Raw genomic sequence first — 14,394 nt, forward strand, 5'->3', positions numbered from 1 at the left:
TTTCAATCAATTCGGAAACTTTTTGTTCAATTTCAGTAATTAAATATAATTCGATAGTAAAACGCAATCCTTGAGTTCGACACTCGGTACTACCGTTTTAATTATTACTTGCAACGATTCAGTACACTTGTTGAAACGCTATCAATGGGGTTGGTGGTCACTTTGTCGTCGTGGATGTAGTGCAAAAACAATGACAGCGACGACGAGAACAGTGGATGTGATGCGAGAACGGTCAAAGCAACGACCTGAGCGGTGGATGTGGTGCGAGAACGGTGGTCACAGCTCGAGATTGAACGAAGGTGAGAAGGCAACAGATTAGGGCTCGGGATTGATCGACGATGAGAAGGAGAAGGCAACGGATTGAGGCTCGAGATTGAGAGATTAGGGATTTAGAGAATGAGAGGTTTTGGGTCAATGAGGAGAAGGAGTTTAATGTGCTCGAGATTGAGAGGTTATGGATTTAGCAATTGAGAGGTTTTAGGTGAAAGAGAAGAAAGAGTTTAGTTGGCAGTACTAACATTTTGGCTCCATTAATTTTTTTTTCACTTTTGCTTCCCACACCGCTCATTTTACTTCCCACACCCCTCTTTTAAAAATAAAAAAAACCAATATACCTTTCCCTCTATATTCACTTAACCCCATCATTTCTATCTTCATCATCTTCATCTTCATTAACCTAACATCTTCAATCTTCTTCAATCACTTTCATACATTCCATTTTCAATAATCTTGAATCATCTTCAACATCTTCATCATCTTCACATTGTAGTTAAAGTGACTCAACTAGGTACGTATGTTGTTGTGTTTTTTAGTTTCAAATTTTTTCAAAATATGGGTTTTGTACGTGAACTCAGTTCACGTACATTTACGTGAAATGAATTCATGTACCTGATAAACTTAAGAAAACTCAAATGATACATGATTTAGGTTTACGTAGACATATGTGATTTAATATTGTGTACGTTAATGGAGTTTAGGAATTCACATAAGATACGTGAACTAAGTTAACGTATGTGTACGTGAACTCACTTCACGTAGCATCTACGTGAATTGAATTCAAGTAAATGTACGTGGACTGAGTTCACGTACAAGTCATATTATTGAAACATATGAACCTTACGTGAACTGAGTTCTTATATGTTTACTTGAATTCAATTCACGTAGATAATACGTGAAGTGAGTTCACGTAATGCTCAAAATTGTGAATTTTATTTTTTTGGTTTTAGGAGTTAGGGTTTTTTATGTTATATTTATGTTATTTTTTGGATGCAGATAAATGGATCAAGGGGGAGATAACAAGTGACGAAATGTATGAAGGTTTGGAACCTGATTTTGAGAAAATGTATGATGATTTGGATCCTGATTTTGAAGAAATGTATGATGATTTGGAATCTAATTTTGACGCTATGAATGACAGAGTTGAACTTGTTATGATTGATGTGACTGATGTGTTTACCACCGGCATGATGTTTGATACATGAGATGATTTATTGAAATGGGCTAGAAATTTTGGAAGGGAAAATGGAATTGTCGTTGTCATTTTTAGATCTGAAACTGCGACAACACGACCAAGAACAAAGACAAAATGAATTCTTGGTTGTGAAAGAAGCGATAAATATAGACCTTGGAAGAATCCTAATCTTATGAGGAGTACTTGGACTAGAAGATGTGAATGTCCATTTAGATTGAGAGGAACATGATCAAGTGTTGGTGAGGGATGGTATCTGCATGTAATATGTGGTCTCCATAACTACGAATTGGCCAAAAAACTGACTGGTAATTCCTTCTTAGGCCGAATGTCCTAAAACGAGAAAAATGTACTTGATGATATGACGAAGAACTTGGTAAAATCAAAAAACATTTTAATGACACTGAGGGATCATAATGTTGAAGGTTTGACGATAATAAAACAAATTTATAATGCACGTCAAGCATATCGTTCATCACTTAGAGGTAATATAACAGAAATGCAACATCTTTTGACATTGATAAAACGCGACAAATACGTCTATCGATATAGGAAGGTAGAGGGTTCATACGAGTTGAGGGATATATTTTGGGTCCATCCAGACGCTATCACTCTTGTAAATAATTTTCACATAGTATTGATTATGGATAGCACATAAAAGACCTGTAGGTATCGAATGCCATTACTTGAGATTATTGGTGTTACATCTACTAAAATGATATTTTGTGTGGGATTTGCATATCTACAGTTTAAGTGTGCTGATAACTTCGCGTGGGCACTACAAATGTTGAAAGAACAGATTACAAGTCATGAAGTTGAAGTCATCGTTACTGATAGAGACCTTGCTTTGATGAATGCAGTTGAATATGTTTTTCCAAAACCACTGAATTTATTATGTTTGTTTCATATATGCAAGAATGTCGAATCCAAGTGCAAGATGACTGTGTTTCCAAAAAAGAAGCATGTGCAAATAATGAAGGCATGAGAGGCTCTTGTTTACAATTATGATGAGGCTTCGTACTACATGAAGTTGGCTATCTTTGAAGGAATTTGTAGTAGCTATTCTATTTTTATGATTATGTACACGAGCAGTGGTTAATGCCTCACAAGGAAAGGTTTGTTGAGGCGTGGACAAATAGAGTTATGCACTTCGGAAACACCACAACACAAAGGGTTGAGTCGGCGCATTAGAGTTTGAAAATGATATTACAAGATAGTTTGGTGATATATATAGTGTTTGGGAAACCATCAATAGCATGATTGTATTACAACACAATGAGATAATAGCATCATTTGAAAAGAGCATCATTCAAAAGGTGCATCGATATAGTAACAGATTATACGCCAATTTGCATGGTGTTGTGTCCAAAAATGCAATAGATCACATTGCAGCAGAGTATGATCGCGTGGTATGTAGGTATTGATCATATTGAGTGTCGTTGCACGATTAGGACAACACTTGGTCTACCTTGTGCATGTGAAATAGCCAGGTATAGTATGATCCGACGTTCCATTCCATTAGACGATATTCATGTTTGGTGGAGTAAATTAACTTTCCATGTTGATGCATCAAGTAAACCTTCAGAGTTATCTGTGAAACATGAAATAGATGTGTTAGTGAAAAAGTTTGAAGAACTTGGTGTACCTGGAAAAATTTCACTTAAAGGTAAATTACGAGAGATCGCGTATCCATCCACTATACCGATGTGTCCACCTGTTGCCAAGGTTAAAATAAAAGGTGCACCAAAAAAACACAAAAGTAAGGTATCAAAAAGAGATAAATCAACCAATTGTGATCCATCTTGGTGGGAGTTTGTGGATGCAAGTGTTCGATGCAGTGGCACAAATGCGTGTAGCACTATAACAACCAGTAAAGTACAAAAGCTCACACCTCGACCATCAGTCCAAAAATTCACACCTCAACCATCAATTAGCAAAGTTCAATAACCAAGAGTTCTCCTCTTCAAAGATTGGTTTCCAGTTGAAATTCATAAATTCATATATGACGCCGACGGTTATGGTAATTGTGGATATCGTGCAGTTGCAGGTTTACTTGGAATGAGTGAGAACTCTTGGGTATTCATCCGTCAATAGTGTGTGGTAGAGCTTCAAGAGTTCATGTCTCATTATGAGAGAATATTTGGTGTAGAAAATTTTATTCGACAAGTTATACACAATGTGTATGTTGAGCAAGTTGCAATTATGGATAATTGGATGACACTTCCAGAAAATGGGATATGTGATTGCTTCGAAATTTAACTTAGTTTTCATCGCATTCACTTAACCAATTGTAAACATGTTTTCTGCTTCGAAGTCCACCACCAACATCTATGTCAGATCATTGTATGATTGTTATTGCATTTGTTAAGAACTGTCATTTAGTGCAGATATTAATTGTTATAATTATTATTGATAATTTTTATAATTATTATTAATTTATAATTGATAATGGATTTATAATTGTTATTCATTTTAGCAGGTTTACTTAAAGTCATATTCCCATATACCACCAGCAACTAATTTGTGGAAAAAAATAGGCTAAATTACATATGCGGTCCCTTAACTTAATTTCGGGAAAAGTTTTAGTCCTTTATATTTTTTTTCCCGAGTTGGCCCTTTATTTTAATTTTAAGTGACCATTTGATATTTTATGTTTTAAAATGTCAACAATGTTGTCCTTTTTTTTACAAAAATTCAAAAAAATCATCAAATTTTTCAAACAAAACCCATAAAATTCATTATCATCTTCAATAAAATACAAATTTAATCAAATTCATAACTTAAATCTTGAAATAAACTCATATTTTCATTCTTTATTTGATGTTGTTGGAGATGAAAATATGAGTGTATTTGAATATTTGAGTTATGGATTTGATAAAATTTGCATTATATTGAAGATGATTATTAATTTTATGGATTTTGGTTGAAAATTTTGATGATTTTTTTGAATTTTTGTATAAAAAAGGATAATATTGTTGAAATTTTAAAACATAAAATATCAAATTGTCACGTAAAATTAAAATAAAGGACCAACTTGGGAAAAAAAAAAGATGTCTGAATCCAAATAGATATCTTTAATATACTGTCGAAATTCAAAATAGATATCCAAAATACATATCCAAAATAGATATCCAAAATAAAAATCCAAAATACATATATGAATCTCTATTAAACAAATCTAACTAATGCCTAAGCCCCTCTATGTCTCGTACGATATTGTACTACGTTGGTCTAATCTCTACCACCACCCCTCTGAAATTGCAACACTAAAATTAATTCATTCACGAGTGCGATGCCATCTGTTAATACCAGCTGTCGACTAAGAAGCTCCTCTACAATTTGTATTGCTCGGCTCTACATTAATTAATTTAGTTAAACAAATTACATGACTAATTAATTTAATTATGTCATAAATTAAATTTAAAAGAATTTACCGTTGTTTGAACTGAAACATGATGATCATCGGCAGGTTCTGCAACCGAAGGAGCTACATGGACTGGTTCTCTACGAATGACATATGGATGAGAAATCCGACGAAACCAGTCCATGTACTCATTCGCGCAGTCTGCATTTCCCTGTACAACTTCCCCAACGTCAACTACATGCACATCATAATTCGTAAACATGATGTCCATTTCCTCTGGTGTGGTCTTCTTACCTATTGTCTCCAAAGGTGAACCAGAGATGGCTTAGACATGTCCATATTGACGCAATACCCTATCTGACAAGTGAGCATACATCTTGATACCCCAGTGTATCCACCTCTGAATAATGAAACAACCTAAAATGGTCGTTTCGGTCTATGCTCTCTATAGGGTGTCCAACATATGTCATCAACTTCAATCTCGTCGAATGTTTTCCTAAATGGAAGAACCAAACCCTTATCCCATTTTGGCTTCTATCTAAGTGCTCTAGGATAGTCCTTAACATAAATATGAGAGAGCCTACAACAATTTGCACATAATGCTGAAAAATGCTTATACGCCCACGCCTCCACATATATAATAAGATATCCATAAATCAGTAAAGCAACCTAGAAAAACAACAAACAAACCATGTTAGAATACATGTAATAGTGTCAGATACCCTGATACTGTTCTAGTCTGATGCACGTTCGCTTCTCGAAGATTGACGTATAGGTAAGCAAGCGCAACAACACCCCATGCATATCCCCCGCATGAGTGGAGGTATCTGAAGCATTCAAGGTAGACAACACTCACTGCGAATGCACTGTTGTCGCTGAACAACGTGCAACCGACCAAAAATAAAAGAAATGCCCTCGCAACCATCTGTCAATGTTGATCAGCACATCATTGATGGTATACGTCAAACAACCAACTATACCGAACAGTGGTTATCCGCGTCAGGTTAAACTCAGCATATGTAGTAGCCTGACTAACCCCAAGAAGCTCATCCAATAATTCTGCAACATCATTCTTTTTAAATATATTAACGCTGAAGAATGCACTAGTGATGAGTATATGCAGCAGCAAGGAGATATCTTCAAGAGTAATGATCATCTTCCCAATTGGAAGATGAAAGCTATTGGTGTCATGATGCCACCTCTCGACAAAGGCAGAAATGATCCATTTGTCGATCATCTCATAGCTGCATTTTAGCAACGTATATAACCTGGAGCTTTTAACAAGTTCCCCAACCTCTTTATTTTCAATAACAACTTCTTTTAATTTTTTACCGTTGCTAAAAACTCTTAACTCTCCGCGATCCTGAAATAAATTAACCGATAAATATAAGTTAAAACACATTAAGCAACTATTAAAAATTTAATTTGATTCGGAAAATTACCACGCCGTCCCATAGTCGTGTCGCAACATGACCCCTATATGTCCTTAGGACAAACCTGTCAACCGTACCACCAGGATATTTGTCATCTGCTTCCTCCTGTTGGGCCTCTTCCGGTTGCGCCTCTTCTGCTTGTTTCTTCTGTAATCTTCATTGTTCACGTTGAGCCCGTGCAGAAGCGGTTGGTCTAACACGACGATCGTCATTATTCAAAGTCCCATCATCGATTATAACACGACACACTCTATCAGAAAATATTGTGCGCACCATTTGTGCATAACCAAATCATAATCATTATCAAAACAATATAACCATTTATGCAAGTCCATAAACCTAACCTACGTGAACTCCCTAAACTAACCCCTACGTGATCAGTTCACAGACTATGAACTCCCTAAACCTACGTCATCTGAGTTCACGAACGTGAACTCCCTAAACCTGCGTGATTTAAGATCACGGGCGTAAACTCCCTAATCCTATGTGATCTAAGTTCACGAACATGAACTCCCTAAACTAAACCCTACGTCAACTGAGTTCACGTATGTGAACTCAATGTCATCAAACCCAGAAATCACGAACACCAACACCAGGGATAAACATTCAAAAACAACCATTGATAAATATTCAAAAACAACAACACCATTGATAAACAATCAAAAACAGAAAACACGAACACCATTGATAAGGATTTGCTTACTTGATTGAAGATGATTGAAGTGATGAAGGTGTTGAAAATGATGAAGATGTTGAAAATGATTGAAGAATGTTGAAGATGATTGAAGAAGGAAAGTATGAAGATGATTGAATGTTAGGTTAATGAAGATGATGAAGAAGGAAGTATGAAGATGAATGGGGTTAAGTGAATATAGAGGGAAGGGTATTTTGGATTTTAAAAAAAATATTGAGGGGTGTGGGAAGCAAAAGTGTTATTTTTTGGGTTCCATTAAATTTTATTTTTTTGGCTCCACTAAAAAAATTTGGATTTTGGCTCAATTGAAATTTTTTTGCCTCCATTGAAAAAATTAAGATTTTGGCTCCATTGAAATTGGCTGCATTGAAAAAATTAGGATTTTGCTTCTATTGAAAAATATAAGCATTACGTCTGAAGGTATAGAAAAGTCTACCCTATAACGAGTAATCCATATATGAAACATTGCACCAACCCTACAATTAGTCGCTACAACCCTTTTCATATAGACTTTCTAGCTTTAGACAAGGTCATATTCCCAAGCAGTCGTCTGAGGGCATAACTCAAATTCCACAATAATTGTAAAGGGTCACCAACCTAATTAACAAGTAGCATTAAGCAAGTATATCATGATATCAAGCGATAAACAAAGCATATATATATATATATATAACAAGCATGACTCGTGTGACAAATCACCCTAATGAATTGCTTATATGCAATTGCACATGATTCCAAAATTTAAAACCTTCCTCGAGGGGAATAAATCATAAATATACAACCTCAACACATACTAGTACTATATAACAAGGTGTAGTCGCAACAAACTAGAACGATTTACTAAAGTGTAGTCACAATTGACTAATACGATCATTAATCCTCATAAGGATAAGAGGATTATTAAGTAAATGTAGCTATTAAAAGACTCTTACTCCTACAAAGCGTTCCTAATTACTCCTACAAAGCGTTCCTAATTACAAAGCGTTCCTACAAAGCGTTCTTTGGTACCTTAAATAAAGAGTCTTCTTAAGTTTAAACCAACACTTGACACTTTGAAACATAACCCTAATTCAACAATTACCCCTAAAGTACGAAAAAGTTTTGTTTCAAAATTCATTTAAGGATTAACAGTCACGATTTCAAAACTCAAATCTTTTTTTAATAGATAAACTAGACTTGTTTTCTTTTAAAAATAAAAAACAACTTGTTATAATTATTTTTCAAAACTTCTTTTCTAAAAGATTATGACTTTCTTTTTGTCTCTTTTATTTCGTTAAAAAATTTCAACATAACCTCAAAGTCTTAAACTTTTTCTTACAACACCAACAATTATAAATCTTTTTTTCCAAAGTTCCAACTTCGCATTGTTTTTATTAACATTTTCAAACCTTAAAAAATTTCAAAAACAGTTTAGGTTAAAACTTTTAGGTTTTAAACTCTCATTAAGTCCAAGATAACATTACTAAAAAAATTGCGCTTAGAGTCGGCCAATGCCGGAGCTTGAATAGAAGTATTGAAGTGGTAAAAATTTTAAAATTTTAATGAATAAATAAAAAGGTATAATATAGTATTGTATATAAAAATTAAGTTGTAAATTTATAAAAATATAATGACGATCAAACTCTTAACACTTATAAGATAAAGCAAACAAATTAAATTTTTGTTGACAACTTAATAATAAAAAATTAGTTTCTAAAAATCTATTTTTTTTTCAAACACTAAAAATTTATATAAAAAGTGTGACCTTATATTGTCAGCACATCACAACCATCAATAAGTGCGATTTTAAAAATAATTATAATAAAAGTCAAATTGTTTTATTAATTTGACGGTTATGATTAAACAACAATGTAAAATATCTTTACATTGTCAATGCATACAAATTAAATCCAAATTTTTATACTATTATTACAACTCTATTAACTACAAAGGACAATATATATATATATATTATTTAAGATATCAATACTGACATAGTGTGAATAAAAGATAATTGTTTGATTTGAGTATTATACCATCTATTTTAAAATCACGTGAAATTATATCTCAAATCAATAAAGGTCGAATTTATTGATATAGTTCAATTTGGACTCAAACTCATAAAAAAGTAGCAATCTAATTTAATTAATTTTGGTTAAATTTTTGGAATTATAGGATCATTTGGTTTGATTTTAAGATCACTATATAAAATTCACAATTAAATCTCTAGATAAAATTCGCAACTCACATAGACATTCGGGTTATAAATAATTCCTTTCAATTTTTTTATAATAGACATTTTGGTTATAATTTAGTCAACAAAAATTGATCTATTTGATCCATGTTAGGGATCAAATAGATCAACTTTTGTTGATCAAATTATAAATCAAATGTGTATTATAAAATAGAAAGTAATGTTATTGGAACACAAAACTTAACATAAAATATAACACAAATACAATAATGTGTAAAATAAATTGGATCGTGTTTTATATTTGTATTTCAATGCACATTATTGTATTTATGTCAAATTTTGTATTAAATTGTGTTTCAATAAAATTACTCAAAAAAAAAAAAATAGTAGTATTTTTTAAAAAAATTATTGAAGACTTTGAGGTGGTTGTGATCATCCTATGTCTCCAAAAAGATTCCCCCCCTAGAGTCGGCCAAAAGCTCACGGTAAAGGGCAAACAATAGATGCTAACACTATTTCAACGTTGGAGTCGGGGCTTTGGCTAAAAGACTTGAAGCTAAATCTTAGCTTTTAGCATAAGAAGTCCGACGCTACATTAGCATCGCCATGACCCATCCAAACGGGACGCTATTAGCAAATTGATTACTTCTTCGTTAAAGTGAACTATTTGAAAGTCCATGTTTGATAAAATATAGTGTCATACAATCGACATTAAAGTGAACTGTATAAAAGTTAACTGCAACATCTAGCATCAGACGAGAAGACTCTATAGTAAACATTTAAATTTGACTCGAAAAATTATTGTTTCGGTGTAATTGATGCTAAAAATCAATTTTTTTGCAGTAACTAATTGTACCTTTTGTTTTGCACCTGATACTTATAAATGTTAGAAACAACTGTAACACATCAAATTTTTCATTCATAATGCATTAACATAACCAACAATATTTTTTCAAAGAAAAAAAATCATAACAAACACAATATAAAATAACAAAGTTGTTCTAATACTATAAAATATCATAGTCACACAACAGAGGGTTGTCTTCCAACTAACTACAGAAAGGTACTCATCTAGTGACTGTTTTTAACAACTTAAAGAACAAGATCATCCATCGTCATCGAGTGATTGGTTGTTTAAGTCATCATCATAATGAGGATGTGAGGATTGTTGACACTGTATGATCCACCAGCTGATTTATGCTCCAAAGCATCAATGTGGTCTACAAACAATTTCCTTAATGCATCAAAATCATTCTCTAACTTATGTGCACACTTGTTAGCATCTTTGGCGACCTGAGTAGCCACTCGAGCTTGGGCTATTGCATCTTGAGCCGTTTACGATCAACTCTAATTCTAGCCTCTCTCGCCGCTTCTTAAGAGATTATAGTCACAACCCTAAAAGGATTATGGGATTGTTGGGTAAGAGACGTGCATCCATGCCGAAGGTTGACATACAAGTCGCATATGCCATAAACGCGACCACGGGTACAACCCCCTGCAAACTGAGCGATAACTAAAGTATTGTCACTCTATCTACCTCTTGATCACCATCTTCACCTTTTTCGCTAATATGTGTTTGTAATTCCCTCAAATTTTGTTGAAGTGTGCCTTGCTCAATAGGATAAAAAAGGAACTCACTAGCCAAATAAATGTTAAAAAAATATATAAAACAATAACTTATATAGGTAGAGTCTACACGACTATCAACCCTAAGCGCCAAATTTATTCTAGTGAGTTTTCAAAAATAACTTGTCAGGATGCAAATCTCTTTGAGGATCATGGGAACTGCAAATTAAATCAAGATTAATAGATCGCAAATAAGATTATGGGACTGCAAATTAATTAAAGATTATGTACTTTGTAATGTATTTTTTAATTGTTTAAGACATACAAATTTCAGCTACTGTAGCCTAATATAATAAGGTTCTATGATAAGATTATGGGAGTGTAAATTAAATCAAGATTAATAGACTACACATTAGATTATGGACTGCAAATTAAATCAAGATTATGTACTCTGTTGTATTCTTTAATTTTTCAAGACATACATATTTCAGCTATTGTAGCCTAATATAATAAGGTTTTGAAGCCTAAGGTGTACATCACTAAATACAAGCTCAAGTGCCACATCAATATACATCAATATGAGTCTTGCGGCTTGATGTATGGACAACCCCATCTACGTTGAAGCTCGATTGATGTTATTTTGGTCGGAGACCTTCTTGAATTCTTCACCTTCCCAATATGCTTGAAGACGGGTAAACTACCATTTTCGTCCCTAGGAGTGTAAGACATTATTATTTTTGTCTTTGACTCAGCTATAATTTCAAATTAGTTATCAGATGATCAAAATAGTCCTTGAAAGATACAACTTACTATTATAAAAGTCCTTGAAAGATACAACTGACTTTCAAAGTAGTTTGTGACCATTATGATGTTACAAACTAAATTGACCGACGTTGTGATAATTAGAGAACTAATTTGAATTTTTGACTGAGTCAGAGACTAAAATGATAGCATCTTACACTTTTAAGGACTAAAATGATGATTTACCCGCTTGAAGACCAATCAATGCTTCATCACCTATCCAACTAGGTCAGATCCCTTTCTTTGTCAGTTTCGTAAGTATGTCTATGAGGCGTTTAGTGCACTTTTGTTCATACAAGTGTTTGACAACATTATGATCACGAGGATCCTATAACACTTTCTCCTACAAATAATAAAAAGTATGTTTCGTATAAAAATTTAATTTGGTCTCAATTACACCAAGACTATAAAGAAGACAGTCACCATTTGATCTTAATTATTTCACTTACATCAATCTATTTCAAGCAATTATTCCAAGATTTTTGAAACCAATCTATACCAATCAATTCATAAACTCAACTAAACCAATCTATTCATGTCATATAGGTGCATTCATGTCATATAGGTGCAGTTCAACAAACTAGGATCATACATGCATAATAAATGTTAAGGAATCATTGACAAACCTTGTGCATTTATATGCAATCCAAATAAAAGACAAGACAATTAATTTCTAAGTGTTATTTTTTTGAATAGGTGATGAAGCAAGGCAGACTCTCAACCACGAAGTCCCCAAGATAAAACAGCCCAGATACTCTGTATCGGAGTTCTACTGCACTGTAGAAAACCGTTCTAGAATTACACCCTCAACATGGCAGTCTTACGACTGACACTCGTAATATGGCACTAAGGCCACTCGAAAGAATGAGAAGAAACAGTAAGAAGGGGGAGAAGTGAGAAAAGCCTCAGATACAAAGAGCTTTTGGTGTGATTTTCCAACTGAGGAGAACCATCTATCTATAGAGGAAATCCGCAATTGGATTTGAGAAACTCATGGATCATCAGAACGTGTGCTCCAAGTAGTGGCCCTCAGAAACGTGCGCTCCAAGCCCCCAAAACGTGCGCTCCAAACTTAGGGATTTGACTCTAACTTTTGACCGGACAACAAGGGAAACGTGAGACCAAAGATTAGGGTTTTGACCGGGCAAAAACAGACGCACGAATTTAAGGAGGAAGACTGGATCAGATATGACTCGGTGGAGGGCAGTTACGTAATTAACGTTTCAATTAGAGATAAAACGCAAGCAATCAGTTAATTAAAATGATTAATTAATTTTCATGCAAAAAATAATAATACACCACATAGGCAAAGCCAAAGCCAAAGCCAAGCCAAGCTAGGCCGGGCCGAACTGAACCGAACCGGGCCAAGCAGAGCCGAGCCGGCCGGACGGACGATGGCGGCGCACGCACGCGTTTGTGGTGGTCAATATTGCTTGCGTTCTCCCTCCTTCACAAAATTGGGGTGCCCCTTGGGGCCCTCCCCAAGTTCATTACCTCCACCTTATATACCCTTCTCAATTTTTTTCAATTCACAACAACACTAGCTCTCATAAATGTCATCATTATTTCCAATAAACTTTCATTAAAGCATCATCATTTCCAACAATCCCCCACTTGAATTTAAAAAATAGGTTTTCGAATGGCGTCAAACGCTTCTATAAGATTGTGCATAAACAAAGGTGTCTCTTGACTTGAACCTTTGCATAGCAAGTAAGATTCAGATTCAACAAGAGTGACACGTAGTCTTGAACTCTATCTCTGACATCAATCCCAGACACAACCTTTTCATTAGGTGTATTCTCAAAAGCCCTTGCATTTAGGACCATGCACGTGTATCACAGTATAGTGAACGCTCTAGGAATGCTGCCTCGAAATTCCATAGGAAGCGGCCCCCACTTCCACATTCACGTATGTGAGTCTATTAAGAGTACTACTGTAGCTAGGCACTCTACTCCATATAGAGTATAGATCTCATTAAGAGTTTCTATTATCTCATCCTTTTATCGCTTCAGGAATCATGCTTCTCATATATAATATAGCATGTTCATCTCATATCACCATAACTTGTTATTATCCATTGAACCTAATTCTTGGGATCTCCAGTCTTTTAGGTAGGGTTACCATCATAAGTGAGTCATTGATTTATAGGCAATAGTCCCATCCTTTTGGATATACTAAGGACTTTCTCTCTAGCTAATCCTTTCGTCAAAGGATCAGCTAAATTTTCATCAGTGCGTACATGATCCACTATAACAACTCCTTTAGAAAGTAATTCTCTAATTGTGCTGTGCTTACGACGTATTTGTCGTCTCTTACCGTTGAAATAACGATTCTCAATTTTGCAATAGCGCGGTACTATCGCAGTGGATCAACACAGCTGGCAACGACCTTTCCCACAAAGGGATCTCTGCTAGCAAGCATCTCAACCAGCTTGCTTCTTCACTAGAAGTAGTTAGTGTTATCATTTCAGACTCCATAGTTGACTGAGCCAATATCGTCTGTTTCTTCGATTTCCATGATACAGCACCACCGGCTATACTGAAAACATAGCAACTGGTTGCCTTGGAGTCATCTGATAATATGTTCCAATCAGCATCACTGTATCCTTCAAGGACGGCAGGAAATCTTTGATAATGTAATCCGAGACTTATGGTCCTTTTAAGGTATCTCATGAATCTTTCGATAGTGTGTCAATGCTCCATACTAGGTCTACTAGTAAACCTGCACAACAATCCCATGACATAGGCAATGTCGGGTCTAGTACAATCAGTGGCATACCTGAGGCTGCCAATGATGCTCGCATATTTTGTTTGTCTAACACCTTCACCAGAGTTCTTGAAAAGTTTTACACTTGGATCATATGGTGTGCAAGCAGGTTTACAGTCAAAGTAATTA

Source organism: Cicer arietinum, chromosome 5, assembly GCF_000331145.2.
Source record: "Cicer arietinum cultivar CDC Frontier isolate Library 1 chromosome 5, Cicar.CDCFrontier_v2.0, whole genome shotgun sequence".
NCBI classification, from domain to species: Eukaryota; Viridiplantae; Streptophyta; class Magnoliopsida; order Fabales; family Fabaceae; genus Cicer; species Cicer arietinum.